Source organism: Vidua chalybeata, chromosome 6 (genome assembly GCF_026979565.1).
Source record: "Vidua chalybeata isolate OUT-0048 chromosome 6, bVidCha1 merged haplotype, whole genome shotgun sequence".
NCBI lineage: Eukaryota > Metazoa > Chordata > Aves > Passeriformes > Viduidae > Vidua > Vidua chalybeata.
Window position 1 is genome coordinate 18,693,586 of NC_071535.1, and position 21,813 is coordinate 18,715,398.

At 39.9% G+C, this 21,813-nt stretch overlaps 1 protein-coding gene across 3 annotated transcripts in view; it reads right to left on the bottom strand.

Annotated features, from left to right (window-relative positions):
- The window catches only part of FLRT2 (fibronectin leucine rich transmembrane protein 2), a 63,481-nt gene extending 42,048 nt beyond the window's left edge, over positions 1-21,433 (bottom strand). The window contains exon 1 of one of the 3 annotated variants that reach the window (XM_053946344.1): positions 21,336-21,433. The gene's annotated coding sequence lies outside the window, so the exon portion shown is untranslated. Of the gene's footprint in view, positions 1-18,230; positions 18,285-18,528; positions 18,543-21,335 lie in introns of those variants that run through there. The other 2 variants (XM_053946342.1, XM_053946343.1) reach the window with 2 other exon arrangements.
- Positions 21,434-21,813: the final 380 nt, after the last annotated feature.

Below are 21,813 nucleotides of genomic sequence, written 5' to 3' on the forward strand. Positions count from 1 at the left end.
ACAGATGGCTGCATAAAGGTCATTATTTTAATAGTTATAACATTAAAAATACTGGTAATTCCATACACTTGGCTTAGTTGTCCTGCATGTTTACCTTCAAAAAGCCAGAAATTATTGTGACAGGAAGAACCCTTGCAGGAAACATAACACTATATAAATGACACTCTAGTGCAAGCTGACCTAATGGTAATATAAATATTGTTGTTATTAATGCCACCGAAAGTATCCACTGAAAGTATCCAAATAGAAATATACCTGCCTGTCATGTGTGCAATGTGCATGTAGCAGTTTATGTCAGCAAGGCATTGCTCCTATTGCAATGTTTTATTTTAAACTGATATATTGCACTGATTTCCGTCAGAAAGGGAAACGAGATTGAGGAGAAGCACAAGGGGAGTAAGGGAGGACCGGGAAAAGAAAGGAGACCCAAATGCACTCAGTGTTAATAACGTAAGTTACAAAGTATCTTGCTACAGATTCTCACAGAGTGTGATTTCGGCTACTGGCTGCACTGTAGGTCCTTCTCCTGCATGAATGTGGTTTCCTGATGTGAATGGAAACTTACACATTTTTAGGGGTTTAGCAATTAAGGCCTAATGACATAATATCTGGAAGATATATGTAACAGATCTTATGAATAAGTGCCTGGACAAAAACTCTTCCAGTGTTCAATTGATTCGTACTATTATTTCAGTGACTCGAGTTCTTAATTACCCAAGGCTCCAATTGAAGACGATGTAGTCAGTGCAGTCTCTCTGTCAAAGGGGAAGATATGAATCCTATGGTATGGCTCAACTCTGATCAATCAATTTTGCTATTCCAAATGACCAAACATGGTTAATTAATTTATCTTAAGTACTGAGAAGGTTTCCTTATGCCAGCAGTGCCTGCTCTGTCACTGCAGACATATTTTCAACACTAATACATCAGTGCTTTGTCAAAGCTAATTCCACGTGTGCCTAGAAATGAGGCTTACATAATTTATTGGAGACTATGTACTAATTTTTGCTTTTAGAAAAATATCCTGATGTTCTGTTTATTTGAGAAAAAGGCTAAAAGAATAAAGATGTCATTCCAGCCAGTGAGACAAGTATAATGATTTTCAGTTTCTCAAAAAATGCTCAGCATGTCTCACTCTTTTTTTGGATGATATCTGGAAACAAACACATTTCAGAAAGGCAGCCTATTAGGTCTGTGAAGAATTCAAGCCTGAATGCTGCAAGCATATATGGAAAATACATATAGATGTATCGGATCCTGTTTTTACAAAGTTTCTTTAGATCATTTAGGTTCAATCTAATTTTTACACGGTTTTGATGAAAAATGCTAAGATGCAGTACTGAGCCTGAATCATACTCAGAATTCCTGTGTATTAGCTTACATTCTAGGTGCTCATATAATAAATTTTTATCTCCCTTTGTGGTGCATTCTTGTCTCAGTGCTCATTTTCAACTGAGACAAGAAGAAAAGGAATACATCTTTTTCCAGGTGGCTTGTAGGACTTGACAGTAGAGATAAATCTAGTAATCGAATCACAACTTAAGCTTTTACATGGGGCCATTTATTGAATGGATGGTCCTCTACATGACAGGGAAAGCATAAAGACCTCAAAAAACATATTAAGAGTTTTAGCAACTACTCAATGAAGTGCTTGAATGAAGTTTTAATTAACCATAAGGGACATGGAGAGGGTAATCAGAAGTTACCCTGCTTCTTTTATGTCAGTGGGAGCTATTTCTATTGATTTTGCTGAAGGACAAATCATCACCTACGTCTGTTACTCCAGGAACTTCAGTTACTTATATTAAAACAGAGATATAGCTATAACAGTGCTATTATGCCACACAAATACCTAAAAATAGACTACATCCAAATTAATCAATTACCTGTCACAATGGGCTGGTATTACATTTCAGGAGTTTATGAGCTCAAATTTGTGTTTGGGACACCAAGTAACTAATTCTGCATCACTTTAGATACATTGTTCCACCAAATGTTTTATTTGAAATTTATTTAAATATTTCTAAAATTTTCAGTCAATTCTGGACATAATACGGGCAAGAAAACTTATGACTGTATTAAATTTAGGAGGAATGGATCCCTCATTAATATGTTACATTCTCTTTAATTTTTTGTTATTCTGGAATAATATTCTGTTTTATTCTGGAAAGCTAATCAGATCAGATCATATAGTTGATGGTTCATTCTTCTGTTCAAATCCTGAACTAGCATAACTAATCTAAGAAAATTATGTCAGTATAGACCAACTGATGAGCAGAGCTGCATGTTCAGAAAACAGAGTATATGTTCTAGCATCATCAGATACACTGAATATTGAATCAGTAACTGGATGCCACATTTCAGCCCACTGAAGCTCGCCCAGTATGATATTGCAGTATTTTCTCTTCATGAAACAATTGGCAATGAAAATTCCACATAAATATGAGAAATTGCTAGGATATACTGCATATTGCAAAAAATTATTCCAACATTCTTTATTAAGGAAATTAGTTTGGGAAGTTTTAGCACAGAGACACGTTGTGCAAACCAAGGTTTTGGAGACATGCATAAAAGCTTTCCCTTGAAATAAATCATAATTCCACCTAGGTCTCTAGAAGAAAACTGGTTTTGACAGACTGTATTTTGCCTCTGTTTCATTTAATTATTCACATCAGCATGTACCAAGGGAGATTGGTCTTTGCTCAAATTCTCATTGCATGCCAGACAACCTGCTGCCTATTCTTATTACTTTTATTACTTATTGCTGTTGTTTTGTGGACTTTGCAGGCAATACTGTTACAATTAAAAAAAAAAAAAAAAGTCACCATGAGAAAACTTGGATCTTCATAAAGAGCTTTCATTTCAAACTGTCTCAGATTCATATTTTAGGCCATACTACATTTTGAAATGAAATCTTTTTCACTCAAAAACATAAAAATATAAAGATGGTTCTTCTTGGTCCTTCCAATGGAGATAAGTTGAAAGAAATTTCCACCAAAATAGATGTGTTTAAGTATGTGTGGAGACCTTGCAAAATGGTTATCATGTTCAAAACTTATTGACTTTTACTGGGATTGAAAGTATGCAGAATTCTGAAGGACTTGACCTCAGCTGTGAAAAGGATACTGCTTCTCAAATTTATTTTTGATCTAACTGGAAACAGAAGGAGCCAGCATGAAATAGAGGCCTGCATTTCACGGGAATAATATCTTCGTCACTTTTAGAAGAGAGTGGGAAGGTAGAGGAGAAATCTAAAAATTTTCTATTGTTTTAGCATGAAATGACTGCAGTACAGCTGCATTATTCTTAAGCTATGGGGGAAAAAAAACAATCAAAGATACTGCTGAGTAAGTAATGTTTTTAAGTAAATAATTTTTAAACAAGTAATGTGGAGTTAATTGTCCCAGGAGCAAAGCCCCTAGCAGTCAGCCATTTCTGCCTAGAGATATCTGTAAAAAGTGATATATATGCATATATTGCAGTTATGGTCTCTTTGTTACTGTATTCTTCAGATTTTTGCTATACTTTACAGAGAACCTTACAATCTCCTTCACCTATTTACTCCAAATTCACTTCTTTATATAGAAAAATCAGACATTTTGAAGCTGCAGCTTCATTAGGAATCATGTGATTATAGTAACATTTTTAATGCTTGTACTTGGGCTGGAAGCAGACAATTGTTTTGCTGGGTTTATTTTTATTATTCTCCCAGACCCTTCACATAACAAAATGGCAATATATACTAAGCACATGCATGAGTTTCTCTACCGGATAGCATACTAATCATCAAAATAAATCAAGAAGCTCTGTTCAAACTGTGTGAAAATTTTGCTGTTTGTGGAATGTCATTTAAAGTTTGTATTAAAAACCAGAGGATTCTTTTACATTTCCCTATTACTTAGTGTTTTTAATGAAAATCTAACACACTTTTACAAATGAATTTTTGAACATGCCCTTTTGGACTAAACATAGTGCTTTTCATTCTGTTTTCTGCTTTCAAAAGTGTTGTGGATTTTTGCAATTGCTTTTTAAACCACTATGGATATAGGTAGCATGCACAACAGGCAGATGACTGTAGTTGCCTATTTGATTTGTCAATGTACTGACATCTATACATTGATTCATAAACCACGAGCACTCTCTACTTTACTTCAGGCATTTCAGGTTTGTACATGCACTGTTCTTCTGATTATTTACAGCTCCAAATATGTTTTGCTGTGACACTGTCAATATGTCTGATACAAGGATGTTCATCTTCTTTCTGCTTTATCCTACAGGTAAAGACTTGAAACAAGGAGTAAGTCTCTTCAATTACATTTATGTAGATGCAAGGTAATTCCAGATTTTAGAGGAATGAACCTATATTTATACTAGAGAAATATCTGTAGTGAAAGTGTGACCAGTTACACTTTAGTTTTTTGCTATTTCAGGTTTTACAATTCCTTTTCCCTTATTGGTAATGATACATCATGAGAAGACTTACAGAGTGAAAAATTATCAGTAAGATCCCTCTCTATTTAAGAGCAGTAATATGAGATATGATATTTATTTCACTATTTTTTTTTTATTTGCAGCATAGCAATGAATAGAAGGGAAAACTTCCCCAAATGACTGTCAGCAATTATAGATTATGGGTACTTATTTATAACAAGGAGAATCTTCCTCCTGAAAATTGCCTGAAAAGCAAGAAATACACTGGGATCATGAATTCAACCTGTGTAATTACCTGAGAGAAAGGAAGAGGAGATTTGTTTCTTGTCAGATCAACTCTAATCTCATTTTTCCACAACCTAAAATGACAGCTTTGTACTGATATCTATTAGTGAACCTGTGGACTCCGTCCTCTCTGATAGGAGATGTTAAAATAGATGGAATCATAGTACCATGAAAACACAACCCTTTAATCTTGCTGGGAAGACCTAGGTTTCAGCACATCTAGAGCTTTAAGCATTAGAGGTTACAATAGAAGGACAAAGTGAGGGAGAGGGAGAGAGCAAGAGAGCAGGGATTGAGAGAGAAATGCTGTGTATAACATTTCTAGAAGAACAGTGCATTGGGAGTAATTTTTGCCACATTGTTATTTGCAGTTGGAATATGCAGCACCATTGACGTCATTTTGCTAATTACTTATCTAGATTGTGCATGTGTATCAAGTCAGTGGAGTTATAAACATGATCAATGCACCCATAAATTATTGTGTGTACAAACCACTGCCCTGAATTTCATGATCAGAAGGGAATTTAAAGATTTTCAATTCTGACTGACCAGGTCTCATGTTGCGTATTTATAACTCTCTGCATTATATAAAGACATGTAATATTATTGAACATTGCAGAACACTTTTATAATGGCAGATTTCATTAAAGCTTTACATATTGGCAATAGGTTAATACAGGGATGAGCAGAATAAGATCACATACAACAGAATGCAATGTGGCTCATTATTATTCACTTTGTTTTATATCTAGTTGCAAAATATTGTACTAGTTTCTATAAAGGAAACAATGACTAACGAAAGGACACATTTATTATTAGCCATTAACAGCCTTTGGGGTACTACTGAAATTTGTACTGGAAAAAGGCCACTAAATCCTGAATGAATAAACATCAGTGGTTACCAGATAGCAAAGTCTTACTGTAAAATCTGGAGATAAATATTCACTGCAACGCAGCAATACTGAATTTTCTCCAGTAACATTACAGCAGTTGCCTCATGCTGTTCCTATCTTTCTTAGACAACACCACCATCAGAATATGCACAACTATAAGGCTAACTGAAACTTAAAAATGGCAAATTGATAGAGGACCTCTGTCATTGTTCTCCCTACTCCTGCATTAGAGCTCCTGCAGCAGGAGAAATTATTTAATTAATTAAAACTGGTAAATCTGAAATTTACTGCAAGTGGCAAAAGTCCACTGTTGCATTGATAAAGCCATTATGCTCTAATCCTCTAGCACAAGGAGATGACAATTAGACCGATAAATTTTTTAGAGCCATATTACATGACCAAAATGGTCACATGCCTGTGAAAATCAAGCTACATTAGTTATAGCAATGGTGGAATGCACGAAAAATGTCATGGAAAACATGTCAGTCACAATGGGAAGAGCAATTGCTATGAGACGGATATAAGGATCATAACTGCAATATAAAATAGATGCCTCTATAAATTACTCCACAGATGACTCTGAAACTCCAAACTGTGTGGCAAATAACTAGAGCAGTGCTGTAAACCTGAGCTTAGGCAATTGCATGCCCAAGCATTTCCAGTTAAATCAAGAAAAAAAATATTTACTTTGTGTGAGAGATTTGAAGAGCAGGGTCCTCTATTGATTCTGAGGAAGCCAGGGCACAAACAGCAGTGTCAGCTACCAGACTGCAATCCTTTCCCCTTATTATTTAAGAAGGAAGGCTTGCCTACAGTCATGGCTCTAACAAGGAGCTCAATAGAGAAGTTTTCGGTTTTATGTTGAGGAAAATTCAGCTGTAAACTGGTCGAGCCCTGATTTACGCAAGTGCTACTACACATCTAATATCAAGCCGTTTTCTGAATCTGTTTGTGCATCAGAATTCATTGATCAAATGCTGTTCTTTACTCTTCCTCCTATCTTATGTTTACATTCCCTCTTTTTATGTCAGGAAAAATAATGTAGAGTTTGTTTCTGATAATGTGCTTTTTATGAGGACTTGTACAGTGTGACTGAGGCTCACATCTGCTTTGTAAGAAGAGAGGAAGAAGAGCATATGGAAGTCAAAGCACAGTTTTTCTTCCTTACCTAACAAATCTTTTCACTTCTGACAGGGACTGGAAAACAAGGCTGTAAATAGCAGTGGGTTTACCTGAGTCCCCCTTTCATTTCATATAGATCACCAAAGACTATGCCTGGATTTCAAATAGTAATAAAAAGATTTTGTATTCAACAAGAATAACCCTGTGTCATTTACTCCCCTTGTAAGCTTTTAAATATTTGACTTTTTTGTTATTTCTTTTAGTCTGTTAGGAAAGATTAATCAGAAACCATAACACTGTTTCTGTTTTCAGGAATGGCATGTTGACGATTTCTTACCATAGTAAGGATATTCTAATTTCCACTTGTACTTAATTTGTCTGTATTGTCCAATAAAGTATTTGCTAATCTGACAAAATTTAAGTTTTCTCCAATTTCCTAAAATCAATTACTTAAAAACATGTTTGGCTAAATTTTAGTGCTCATGAAAAGGGAAGGCAGATACCACTGAGCGAATCATCACACACAAGTTCCCTGGCACAGTTCTGCCAAAGCAGTTCAGTCCCACACCTGTCCTGGAACTATTCACAGAGCTAATCTATGCAGTAGTTATTCCCGTGTGGGCAACTATCCATGAGAGGCTTGACTGAGACCAGCCAAATTCATCTGCCTTGTGTTTTATTACTCACAGGAAGCTTGATCTGAAAGAATGAAGGACTAACATGTTAACTCATACCGTGCCATTTTTCCACTGAGCTTTTTTTTTTCTCTTTTACAGTTACAGTAACTGGATTCTAGTCAGATTCTTTACTGGACTTTTTTCAAGATAATAAGTAAGCAAATAACTAGAATTGCATGTAGTTCCAAATATTATTGCTACGACAACACTCATGGAGAAGGCTGACACATTAAAAAAAATTGCACAGCCTAACTAACAAAGCAAGGACATATATCTTTAGTATAGCCTTCACCATGAATTATCTCCTTCCTTCATATTAAGGGCTCAGACTTGGTGCTGATGCTGATTGTGGGCATTTGGGGTGCCCGGGGGAAGAGAAATGCCAACCCTCCTATATGTACATGCACAAGGAGTTTCTGCAGCCATTGCTGGTTTAGTCCTCAGTCTGTACCACTCATTGTCCCCTGACTGCAGAATCCACGCTGAATTCTGCCCTATGTTCAGCTGCAAGAGGCAAAAGCATACTGCAGACCATAGTACAGTGTTTGACCAGTGATTTAATCAACAGGACAGCATGAATGCACTGATGATGCAGAGATAGCATCACAATTCTGAATGTTATAGTGCACAGTGAACATTTCCTTCAGCAGGTTTCTCATAAACAACAGTAATAAAGACCTACTTTGGTGTCATTTGCTCTCTTGGTACTGTCCCCATTGCTCCCCTAATTCAGTCTTTTTTTTTGTCATATAAGGGATCTCTAATCTCTTTCAGATGGGATGTCTAACAATAAAAGCTGTCAGGATTTATATTATATACTTTAAATAACATATAATATTAATTATTCCCCTTTGATTTATCCACGTAAACACACTTCCTGTGAATAAACCATTCCTGAGAGGAAAATTTAGGACTAGTTTCCCACTAATTGCTTTATCCATCCCATCTTTACTCTGTATCTGTTTTTTCTTATGATTAAATTGCATAGTTTTTAAAGACACAAAAATGAGAACATAGAATAATATTAATAGGCTAAAGAACAACAGACTCACAAAAACAGCAAGGGTTCTGTTCTAGAGGTAACACACTCTGAGAGAACATTAACTGTGTGACAATTCAAATGTGCCATGCCCACCACAGAAACAATTAGGGGAATGCAACAGATCCTTTTGTCCTGTCTTAGCTTGTCCTAGAAGGTGCACTGTCCTACTTCTGCCTTTCATAGCAGTCATTTTCTTTGCAGATGAATAACAGCTTAGGTGGTTAAAACTGTGAGAACTAGGACATTCTGATTTTCTGTTGCACATAAACTTGTTTTTCTCTGGACTTCATTTAGTCCGGACAATTTTGATTACTCACTTCCATCCTGTTTTTCAGTTATTTTCTAGTTACTTTCCCCCTCCAGCTTTTATCTTCCCTTGTCACAATGCTTCAATACTTGACTTTCAAAAATGATATGAGAAGTATTTAAATGAAAATAAAAACTTCCGTGATCATTATTATTAGTTGTGATCGTATCTTTAGGATACTTGTCCTCAATGCACCTGACATGACAGGCATAAGAGGATGAACTCCAGCTTAAAAGAAAGATCCTTCTTATCTGAAGAGCCAACTAAAAATTCTGATTCAGCCTATGCTGCTACATGTATTAAAAAAAAAGACTGTGAAAGAGACAAATAGGAGAGTAGTATGCTGCTACCAAAATACAAACCCATGTCAATAACAGTACCCCAGATTGTGGGAAGGCAAATTTCATAGCAAGGCTCCAGGTCTTTTTTTATTTCCTATTGTATTAAATAGGAGATAATATTTTAGCTTTGCAGTGAGTTAAAAAGAATGTATTTCGGCAAGCATTGGCTATCAATCAATACAAAACAATATACAGCACTATATTTAAATACCCCTTCCCAAGATTGCCAAGTATTTCTTCACAAGACTTAAGCAGCCTGTGAACTGACACTGATGTTATCCGAAATTTAAAAGTGTTTATTCTCCTAGAGCTCAAAAAGGATCATCTTTCTGCAGCTGGTTGGCTAAACTAGAGGATGCCTTCTCTGGGTCAGCACATGCACAACCAGACAATCATTCGGCAGCTTGTAAAATATGATTGCACATGAGATATTGATGGCCTAAGGGAAGTTCTGAATATCAGAGGTTCATAATTAGAATATCTATGCATTTGATTCAACAGAGTTTCCATCAATGTCACAGAGATGAGTGGTTATAAATTTCAGAGTCATCTCTGCTCGTATGGACTGATTTATGTACTTTCAATTTTGGACAAATGAAGGGTGAAGAGTTAAACTCTTTTACCTAGAGATCTCCTTATTCTTTGAAGGGCTCTAAAATTTATAATTGCCCCTCCTGGTGCTCAGGATCAAGCTCCACAGTTGGCAACTCATGACCTATTTATGATCATGTCATCCATCCACTTTCAGTCATTCTGTCCTCTTATCTGTAAATTCACAGTCACACCACGTAGGATGTGTGGATCTGCTGATAAGACATTTTGCAGGAAAGAGAATCTGGGTAGATCAACAGTTCTGTTGCCAGAGCTGCTGGCAGCAACTCTAACATCTCATTTATTCCAGATTTATAAAGATCCACTGTGCTGATCTCAGAATAGAGCTGAGTGTTTGAATTCTGTGATAATAGACAAACCTGTAGGTGGTACGAAATATAAAGTTAAATAGATACTGATAAGATTATCCAGTGTGGAACAGAAAACAGCCATCTTGTTAGTACTGAGATTTCCACAGCTCCTGAATTGTGGTCTTGGATGTCCTTTGGTTTTGCTTTTGGATTTGTTCCAATGGGTTTTGGTTGTTTATTTGCTCTTTAGCTTTCAGTGACAGCATTTTACTGGAACTATACATAACTAAAAACTAAGGTTCTAGGTTATCACACAAGAAGGGATACAGAACCCCGTACCCAGAATTTAAAATTAAATCAAATTTCAACATTTTTCTTAAGACTGTATTGAATGGAGTAGTACTTGTGAAAACTGTTCAGAATTAACTGTAGAGGGAAAGCACTACAGTAGAAAACCAAACAAACTAGAAAAACTCATGTAACAGTTTCCATTTCAAAGTTCTTCAGTATCACTGTTTGCCCCACTACCTAGTTAAATAACAAAAAAGGAAGATGCTAACTAAGCTCCAGAAGGAAATAGATTTTGTTAAATGATCTTTTGCTACTCTAATTATCTTGAAAATCTTTTTTGTTTGTTTTCTTTTCTATACTATGTGTGTGTGTCCCCACATGCACGTATTTACATTTTTATAATTTTAAATACATAATACCTCATGAATAAAAAAAAAATTAAAAGAATATCTTTATGGGTCTCAACATGGATAAAGGAACTAAAGTAACATTACTGTCAGATGCTTTGCCACAGATGCTTAGGCATCTCTGGGTAATTATAAGGGACTTGGCTCTGTCTGTGGCATTCAAAGTGCACATTCTTAAAAGAATGAGAGGTGTCCATTATGCTTCTTTTTTTCCTAAGTATTTTCAAAGCTATAGTGGTAGGAACTTCTCTCCGTGAGTAAAGATTGTAATTCTGCTGCACCACTGTTAAATAATAAGGTTTTGAAATTAGTTTTGTTGAACAGTGAAAGTAATTTCTCAAATATAAAAAAAAGACTTCTGGCAAAATGCATTTTACAATTTACTGTTGAACTGTTCAAGAAGCAGCTCTTCACTGAGCAGCATGGCAGAGGGCCAGAATGAGCTATTTCAAAAATCACTGTTAGACACATACCAATTTGATACACAGGATTTAGCAATACAGATGAGAATGACTGTCTGTATGTGACCATGTTCTGTTAAATTTTAACAGTCCCTTACTGTATACTCATCTTCAACGTGAGAAAATTTATTCTTAGACAACTAAATCTGTTTTAAAGGAGGAGAATTTTATCAGGCTGGATAAGAGCACATTTTATCTGCTTAGTTTACTTATTTTGATTTGGAAATAAATTTTCAATGGGCAGTTGAAAGCATAAAATTATGAAGTATTGAAAAAGTTTAAATTAATAAAGAAAATGTTATGAGCATACTAGAGACAGAAGTGTGAGCTGTTGGTTAGCCCTTCCTGTCTTTTCTGCCTCCACTTTCTCTTCTCCAATTAATAATGTGGGGGCTTACAGTAATGGATCTGTATAAAATGATGCAATATGCACATAGAACAGTAATATATTTAATGGGAGTCCTACAATCACCGGATCTAAGATAACACCAATTCAGGTATCAAAATTATTTGGATTTTTTATTTTTTGTTTTGCTTGGGTGTTTTTTTTTTTTTGTTTGTTTGTTTGTTTTTTTTTCATAACAAATGATGAAACTGAAGAGCAAGTTATCAACCAATATGGCTCAAGAAATAATGTGTAGTTTTGGAGCATTTGTGATTAACTCCAAAGCTAAGTGGTTAAAGATAAGAATAAGGTTAAACCTAGAAGAGCCAATGAGATGGCCTGTGAAACCAGCCAAACAAGACTCTTAAATAGGGTGCATTTAGTTGGATGCAAATCTCTCAGTGACACAAGAAGCACCACCTAGGAAAAACTTCCTAGATCACAAATGAAATTATAAGGTTTGGCTAACACATACTCCTTCATTTAGAGACACCTGACATGGTTTCAGTTAGCATTTAAGGCATGAAACAGGCTCACTAAAACTCCTTCACTTACCAAAACCCTAATTCATTAAATGATATGCACACATGATGTCTGGTCTGCAGATAGTTTTTACAGAAGTATGCCTATGTATTCTGTGCCTGTGACAAACAAAAATACAGCTTCAGTCCTAATAAAGACATAATTCTAGTAACTTAAATTACTTTTACCTACATAGCTTATTTTCCTATACATATGTGAAGGAACTCCTACTGAAAGCATATATATATTAGTATAATCAGAGACATGCTGTTGGGGTTGTATCATCTTCAATTACAGCTAAATGACATCACGTTGGGGTATTTAAATCATTACTCACATGAGAATTACATAATAATGAGAAGAGTGTCTGTGAAATTAACTTGCCAATGAAAGAGAGAAGGATTGAGTCTGGAATCAAGTACAATATTCTAAAATGCAGTTCTTCAGCTGTGAAGTTGCATTTCATAAGCACAGGTAGGTTTACGGCGGACTCTTTCTGTTGATTTCGGGAGCAATACCTCTTGGGCACACCTCAGCTTTTTTACCCAGTATAGAAATTTCCAACACACTGGATGAAAAATATACCTTTTTTCTTATTGTTTAATTTGATTTACAGTTCACCAACAAACTTAATTTTTAATTCATATTAATTATATATGCTTTGAAAGTTCTGAGGAAGTCCTCTATGACTAGACAGTCACAGTCACCTATATATGTATCACATACAAAAACTATATATGTGCACGTACATATATATAACCTACATTTCTTTTTCAAAACTGCATCTCTTGTTCTGTCAGTATGATATTGATATAAAATATTTTTTGGCAGTAGTTTCCAATGACATTATAAAGATTGTCTTATTCTCTACAGGAAAAACATACAGGACATCTTAAGAGAAAGAAATATTTGTACTCTGAACCTACAGGTCTGCAGCTGATGACCCTATGACTCCAGTTTGACCATGTTTTATCCTCTGCAACCTGTGTGAAGATTGAAGACTGTGTGTGAGCATCACTAAAGCCCCTCAGCACTCCAAGGATATGCTGCTGGAGCACTTTCCCACACAGACAACCCTTTAAAGATGATGTCTCTTGGCAAGCTCTTATGGAACAGCTTGGCCAGGTTATGAGCTGCTAGTGCAGATATGCGGTGCAGCACTGGAAGAAAAACTCTACTCTTTAGTTTAATTTGACCTGTTGGTTTTGTGAAGGAATGGCAGAAGCTGCCAGTGAGAACTGAGAGTAACACTGCAGCACACTGATTTCTGTTTTTGGGAGGTGCTGATGAGGCTTTTCATTCAGAGCTCTCACCTTCTCTATTCTCAAAAGGTCATGTAGTACTTCCATATTGTTTACAGCATTTACTACAAGAAAAGTGTGTAGCTTCAGCCTGCCCTGGTTTTCCTGAACCCAGATGTACATGACAATGAATGTCTAATAAATCAGACATGGAATTTCAAAATCCTTTGTTTGTAATGCTCCCACAAGATCTCAGTCATTAAAAAAATCTTGAAAATTTTGTCTGAAGAGAATTTTTGGAATTGCTTTAAATTAATTTAGTCATTGAGAAGGAACTAGCTTGATATCTATATGATATTTTTAAGATAATTAGATTACCAATGACAACATGGACACAATAAAGAACTTTGGCCAAAGAGCAGAACTTGTGTCACTTCATCCAAACATTTTCACTGTGATATATTCAAAAATAAATGATAAAAGAAAGTAAGTACTGAATTCTGTGGCTCAAAGTATGTCTCTGCCTGGGTCAGGATTTGCAAAAACACATTGCAAACCATCACAGTAATCTACTGACTGGGGCCTGTTGGAAGCAAGTCATCTCTCACCTGGGGCCAAAGTAAAGCCATCACTTTGCAGGACCAAATCTGTTTTTTTTTTTCCTGAAAGGACTTAAGCAGTTTCAAAGACAAGACCTCTGAAGGATAAACAATTTTCTGTGTCATATGCTTTTTAAAATACATCCTTGCATTAAACTAGGCTAGAAAAGGTTTATAAAAAAGAAACCCAAACCAAATAAAGCAGTCATAGCTTGAAGTAAAATATACAGAAGACTGTTTCTAGGTAGAATTGAAACACAAGACTTCTTTTAAAAAGGGAAACTTTACAGACCTTGTTCTGCATCATTAAGTTTTCAGGAATGCTGAATAGAGCATGATGGATTTAAGTTGCTGCTAGTATTTAATTTTGATACAGTTCAAGGGGCCACATCAGAAGAAGGAATCAAAGACAGAAAAAAAACCCAAACAACCAAACTGTTAACTGGGAAAACCATCAATTAAAAAAAAAGAAAAGGTATAAGAAGGTCCCAACACCTTTCACCAGGGGCTGAAAATATCAGATTAAATTGTAGTTTTCCTGGGGCATATTATTTGATGTGATTAGAATATAATTTGTTAAACAGAGCAGAGCTTTTATTTCAAACACTTCTTTCCTGAGTATCATCTATGGATTAATGTTTCGGTATGTTTAAAATAAATGAATAAAGCATGTCATCATTTTAATTATGATCTTTTTGTGGTTGTTTTTCTTTAAAATAAGCCAATTACTTGAAACGCGTGGGTTACACATAGCTGTAGGGAAACTGAGGCTCATATCTTCAGTGTATGTCAAATTAGTCTTCTTTTAAAAAAATAACAACTATATATTATTCTTTTCTACTTTTTTTAATAAGAGAAAAAATTAAAATATTTGTTTAAAAAATAGAAAACAAAAAATTAGAAAAGAAAAACCAATTTTTATACCTCTGGGGCAAGTTCCAACTCTTTTGGTTTCTTGAGGAAATAAATTAAAAGCTTTGCAGAAAGACTCCTAAAAAATTGCCCAAAGGGGAGGAAAGGAAACACCTTAAAACATCACATTACCAAGCGCTGAGGTAATCAGCTTCAATCTGAGAAATGTCAAACAGTGGTATTCATCTACTCAAAGATTTTGCTGGTCAAGTTCTTAACTGCCATTTACAATCACTAACTAAAATATGGAATATAGTTGTGGATATAAACAAGCGGCAAATTAGTATTGGGAAGCTGGGTTTAATAATCATCTAAAAGAGTCCATCTGTTTTATAAAGACCCCTTTTTCCTTGATCTCTGACATGTATTCCTAATATAGACAGCACTGGATTTTTTTTCTTACATTTTTTAAACACCCTGCTACTATAAACTCTACTCATAGTATATATCATCTGAGTGTTTCCCTCAAGTTTAAATTATGTAAGCACTGAGGGCAATAAAATTTCACACAGGTTCAGCCTGCTTTAGAGTAAGTATTATAACATCAGACAAATATAGATGCAATTCCTTTAGCACTGATGTTCAACAGCACTGGTTACTTGTTGTTTTTCTGATTTTTGCAAATATTTATCATACTATCACTGGAATAGCTGAAACAGATTAAAAGCGCTTTCATGCTTGGAACTGGGGTTTGGTTTTGTTTTCCTGCTTAAAACAATTGAAAAACACATTGTTTGCAACGAATATAAGATTGATAACCTAAAAAAAATAGGTGATTTGCAGGACTAAAACAATTTATAGTCTGTGCTTCCTATCCACTATGGAGAAGGGAAAAATTCATCATTGACTACACCCTTCTCGCAGATAGAGGTCACTAATGGACTGGATTTGAATCTGCCTAGTGAAAACCTGAAAGTTACATGAAAGTATCCTAGACAAAAATGAACTCATTTTGAGATTAAAGAGGTAACAGAAATGATTAAGAAATAAAGCTCTCACCTTCCTGGAAACAGTATTATCTTAAGTGTGTCTTCTTTCTAGTCCTTTAAATAGAAAGTTCAGTGCAGGAAAAGCCTGATTGTTGTACTTGTTTTAACTGTTTTTTTGTTTTCTTCACTTGGGAAAACTATGTCTCTCCTCCTTTGCTGCGGGAAGGGTAGGGAAACCAGCCCTAATGACATCCCACGTTTTAGATACTGCTATTTTAAGCAGTTGAACGCAAGCGCATTCTTGATTCTTGAAGGAAAGCATGGCCTATGTAATGCAGATTCCAACTGGAAGGGTGTAGGGTTGCGCAAAGGAGATATGCCTACATCCTAAATCAAGCTATCCAGCAGGCCAGGAGGATATAAATGTAACTTTAACAGTGGCTCAAATTAGATCCAGACTTCCCCAAGCCAAACACAGATAACATCACCTTATACAAAATATAGGGTGAACGTGTGTGTGAGGAGCAGCTCTTAGGAATGCTGGGTGCATTCCAGCTCCACTTCTTGCTAAAGCCTTGGACTTTGGAAAACACTGATGACTGTTCTAGTCACAGGTAGTTTTATAGACACTGCATTTGCACAGTGCTCTGACTTGTTTTACCTACAGTACTCCAGGCCTGAACTCTCTTAACTGCCTCGCTACCATATCAACACACAGAACAACCATTGAAATAGCTTCTTGAAATCTCTCCTCACATCATTTTCAGAAACAAGATCAACACTAACATTCTGACATCACTTTTGTCACATAGAAATAATGACTTTAGAATCACCTCTGTTATGTCTTTTTTTATTATGCAATGTTTAGCTCTTCTAACTTATGCTAAGTTTATGTCTCAGTGATAGCATTGCATATACTGACTCTTTCAAAGAAGACAGGAAAGAAAGGTGAATAGAGATATAGGTTCAGTACCTTTTAAGAGTTTTGAAAAAAATACCAGGATGAACTTTTCTCCTTCCAAAAATACATATATCAAAAATCAATTCATTAGCTTTGTCTTAAACTACAAATATATAAAGGCCTTTCATTGGAGAAAGACCATGTCAGTGAATGAAACAAGGAATTTAGTCCATGGAAATTTGTGGGGGCTTTTGTATGGTTAGTTGGGTTTATTAAACCCAAGAACTAATCAATCTTAACCTCTAAACTGGCTTAATTTCCCTGCAAGCACTATAAAGTTAGTTACAGTAAATAAACCTCTCTCTAACACACACCCTGACTTTCACAGAGAGAGGTCGGGGGGGAGAGGGAGAGGGAGAGGGAAGGAATGAGAGAGGGAAGAGGGAGGTAGAGAGGGAGAGGTCTGACTTGCTTTTAATATCTTTTCCTGCTCCTCGTGTAAGGAACCTCTCCCTTTCTATTTGGCTTAACGCTGCATTACAAAAGGCAGTATCTGAAGAAATATAATCAGTACCTTCCACACACAGTGCAGGAATTTCCACGGATTTGTGCCTTGGATTTATTAGCTTATTGTAAGCCTTAAAACAGATTTCCTCCATTAAAATTAATTAAAAGCTCCTGTTGAGTGCTTCCCACTCCGAAAAGAAGGTGGATAATCTTATTGTCTTAACTTTAATGATTGTTTGTTTATCTTTTATGGGGTTTTATACCATATTCAAGAGAGGTCTTTTCAGCTGTTTGACTTCCTTTTGCCATCTCCTATTTTTTGTTCACACACCATCCCCACGCACCCGGCCCCCCGCAGTATTTATTCTTATTTTGTCAGATCCCCGTCTAACTCGTCAGGTCCCTGAGCGGCTCCTTTGTATTCCCAAGTCTTGATCCGATTCTCTTAACCTCTCCCCCACCCACTCACCGCCAGCCCCGCTCCGGAGGCTGCTGATGGGGATCGGATGGATCCTCCTGCCGGGCGCAGCTCCCGACTCTCCCCGTGGATTCCTCAACACTCGGCAGCGCCAAATTAAGCCGACTACCTCTGCCAAGCAAGGCTCACCTCTAAAGGTCCCGTTTCTCCGAACCACCTCCCAAACAGAGCCGCTGGTGGTGCTGACACGGGCGCTCTGCCGGTGCCCCTGTCGCAGGGGTAGTCCTCGGCTCTCCCCTCCCCTCGGGGTGGGGGCCAGGCTCGGCACCCTCCTGCTCGGCGGTGAAACGCGACCGGGGACCCGGGACCTCGCTGCAGCTGCCAGTACCGAGTCCCGCTCCTAGAGCCACACGCTGCCGTAAAACAGCCCGGGGAGCCTGCTAGCACTTGCCGCCGGCCATTCATAAATCCTACTTGTGCGTGCCCGGCGCCGCGGACACGGGGCTCTAACGTGGCGAAGGCGGTATTTCTGACACAGCCTGATCACGGCTCCTCAACTTTGCCATCTGGGAGCGGGCAAAGGGCACCGCGGCTTTAGATCGCCCGGGGCTAGAATTACCAGAAAGGAAAAGAGTAAGAAATGAATCCCAACTGTACCTGGCGGTGTCTGGGAATCCCTCGCCGGCACCGATCGTAATCCCCCTCAGCGCGTCTGGCCCCCCACACCAAAACTTTGCCGCCGCCGCTCCTCGGTAGTAGCCGCCGCCGCCCTCCGCCCGGCGCCGCTCCCGGCCGGCCCCGCGGGCCCGTTCCCCGCCGGCCGCCGCCGCTCCGAGCGACCCCCGCGCCTCCCGCGCCTTCCTCCGCCCTTACGAGGCGGCGGCATCGTCCTACCCCCTGCTCCGCCACCTCCTCCTCCGGCGCGCAGCCCACGGCTCTGGCATTCCCAACGCACTTTCTCTCCTCGATTCGCTCTCTCTTTCCCTCGCCGTTCCTCCTTCTCCGGTAAAAAAATAAACGAGAGGGGACCGCGGCTACGCTTGGTCTTGGGGTTTCTTTCTGTTTCTTTTTTTTCTTTTTTTTTTTTTTTTGGTTGTTTGCTTTGGTTTTTTTTTCCTCTTTTTGTCCTCTGGAAATGATGAAAAGATCACATGAGGAGCAGGCACAGCGACCCAGGACCCTCGTAAGTCGGAGAAGGCATCGGACACATGTATGTGAGTATATGTGTGAGCGTATGTCTGGCTCTCTCCAAGTCCTGCGCCTGCCTCCAGCCGGGATTGCAGGATGATCTTAGCAGTAGTGATGCCTCACATCTCACTATTCCCTGCTAATGTAAGTCGTGCCTTTTTTCCCTCCCTGCCTGACACCCCAGGGAGATGTTTACAGTAATGAATTCAGTTGATAGCCATCTCTCTCTCTCTCTCCTGGAGTCCCTCCCACATTTCTGGTTTAAAGAATGCTTGGAAGGCAGGGCTGCAACCTAAAGCTTTCCAAGAGGCAAAGTCAGGCTAGATTTTTTCTTCTTTCCTTATTTCCCTCCCCGTCCCCCGTCCCCCCTGGCTGCTTTTAACTCCCGGGTTGCTGAGGACAATTTAGCGAGTTTCATCTGTTTGGACTCCCCCTCTCCCCCGCTTTCAGCGAAGGGAACCAAGCGGGCGGCGCTGCCGGGGGATGTACGGGCTGCAGAGACCCCGGTCCCCGCCCTGCCTCACCGCCGAGCCCGCCGGGCCGGCGCTGCGGGAGAGGAAGGTGCGCGTTTGGCCGTCCTTCCCGGCGGGACTTCCCCGCACCGCTGCTCCCGGGACTCTCGGAGTGTATCGGAGCGTATCGGAAGGGAAGCCGGGAGGCGAGCTGAAAAACTCCCCGAGCGGCGGTTCTGGGAGATGCCCTCGCTAGCAATAATTACAGCCGTGCTCTCCACCAACATGGCGATATTTCATGTGCAGCCGCCGACAAGCCCGCCTCCCCCACCCCCTTCTTTTCCTCTCCTTCCTCCCTTGCGAACTTTTAGATACACAGCACCAGTATTCAACAAATATAACACAGAATAAAAGAATCTCCAACCCTCAGGGAAGAGAAGGACCTCCTCTAGTATTATGTCTGATTTTCATCATCAGTCATAAAGACTTAAAAACCTCTGGAGAAACCGCCTTTTGCCCTAAAGCGGTAACAACACCCACTCCCCCCCCCCCCCCCCATCGCCCTATTTCTCCTGTACACATTCAGTGCGTGTACATAGAAGTGTGTGTGTGTGTGTGTGTGTGTGTGTGTGTGTGCATGCCGGGCTGGCTGCGCTTGTTTCGGAGTAACCCTTCCCCCGCCGTCCAGCTCCCTAGTAGGCTACTGCCTTGTCCTGGAAAGTCCACTTAATGACAAAGCTATTTAATACCGAGAAGCACTTGAGCGATAGGATAGAGCCTTTAGGGTAGGACGCGGGGTGTGCGAAGAGAATTTGCCTCAAACTCCTACATTAGTAAAGAAAACGCACAGCACAGTTTTTGCTGTGAGTTACTTTAAGAAACGGGCTGAGGAAGGATGGAGGAGAGGGAGCTGATCAATGCCATGTGTCGAGGAAACAGAAAAGAGAAGCGAAATGCCTCGGGGTTGGCTTCCCCCTCACCCCTGGCTGCTCAGTGGCTTCTATTTGCTCGGCCGTACCTCAAAAGCTGAATCACTCGCTATTAGCTGCGCGCCTCCTTCGCCCTTCGCTTGGGGGGGCTAAACCACTCACGACTTCAAAGGCTCAATAAAACCACACCGAGGAGCCCCGGCGAGGGTCAGCCCAGCCGCCGTGCGCTCGGTGCAGCTCCTGCCCCCGCACTCGCCCTGCCCTCCACCTCCTGCCCTCCAAGGGGGCTTCGGAGAGTCCCCCGCGTATGGAGCCGAGCCGAGCCGAGCCGAGCCGCGCCGCCTGCTCGCTCGCTCGGAGAAGGACTTGTGCCCTCACCTACGCGGAGTGATGGGGATGGGGAGCGAGCACGGACCGGGGAGCGCAGGTAGCCAGTATTTCTCAGGGGACTCAGCAAGAGGAAGGGAGTTAAGGACGAGACCCCGCTTCTTTCCCTGCTTTACGCCCCAGGATGGAGGGGAGGCAGCCTGGGGCCCTCCGCGGGTCCCAGCCGGCCGGGAAGAAGAGGGTGTGACACCGAACAGTCCTGCGGTCAGAGTCTGCATCCCCTTCTCGGAGCAGGGGCTGCTCTGTAGTCGAGTCTGCTCGCAGCTGCCAGCTGGTCCCGAGGGATGAAAAGATCAGGAGCCCTGTAGAGTACAAAGGCTAATATTCTAGGTATTTTTTTTTCTTTTTAAGATCTTTCTTTCTTTCTTAGCCTCTGCATACTTTTCTGAGTTCTTATTTGAGCATGATTTATATCTCCTTCATGAAGCTGATGGACAGCCAGCGCATTTTCTGGTGAAAAAAACCCCTTTCTTTCTCATGTGTAATCCACCTGTCCCTCTGTTTTCCACGTCCCCGATACTAGCAACCTGTCGTCAGCACAGAAGGCAGAGCTGGCCATTGTCGATCACAGGTATTTCTGCCCTCTGTGCCCCAAATCAGGGAGGAAAGTGGGAATGTTAAAAACTTCTGCAAGGCTTCAGGCAGTTGCCCTGCTCTGCAGTCTCAGAGGGATTAGGCAAAATTATTCCTGTCCCTCTCCCTGTCCCTGGACCCTCAACCAGCCTATACTTCAAATCAGTGAATGATACTCAGGACAAGTTTTGGTCAATTGTGTCAATCCAGAAAGTGACTTAATCAGGCGTTACCTGCTCCTGCGGAAGTGGGTTCCTTCTCGGTAGGTCACCCAAAGCCCACCGGGTCCGGCAGGTTGAAAGGGGAGAAAGTGGCCGCACAGCTGGGCTCCAGCATGGTACTGTTTTAAGGATCACCACCGAGGTCTCTGTTTTCCATAGATGCCAATGGTCACCAACACCCAAGGTTGCTCTCAAGGAAAGGAGGAAAGAAATTATCTTCTCAAACTGCTCTCCAGCCGGTCATTTGACCCTGACACCCACCGATGACACTGAAGAACACCCCGCTGAAGCGGCTAAACGCCTCGCAATTTCCTGTCTTCTCTTCCCCCAGGCGGCCCCGGCGCACCGCCGCCGAGCGATCTTATCGCCGTGCGATCATTATTCACCGGTGACAAGCAGAGATGCAGCGCTCCTAAGTGAGGGTGACAGATTTCAAACGCGGGGCTGCAGCGTATCCAGCCTCAGACATATTCTTCCTCAAACTTTGCCT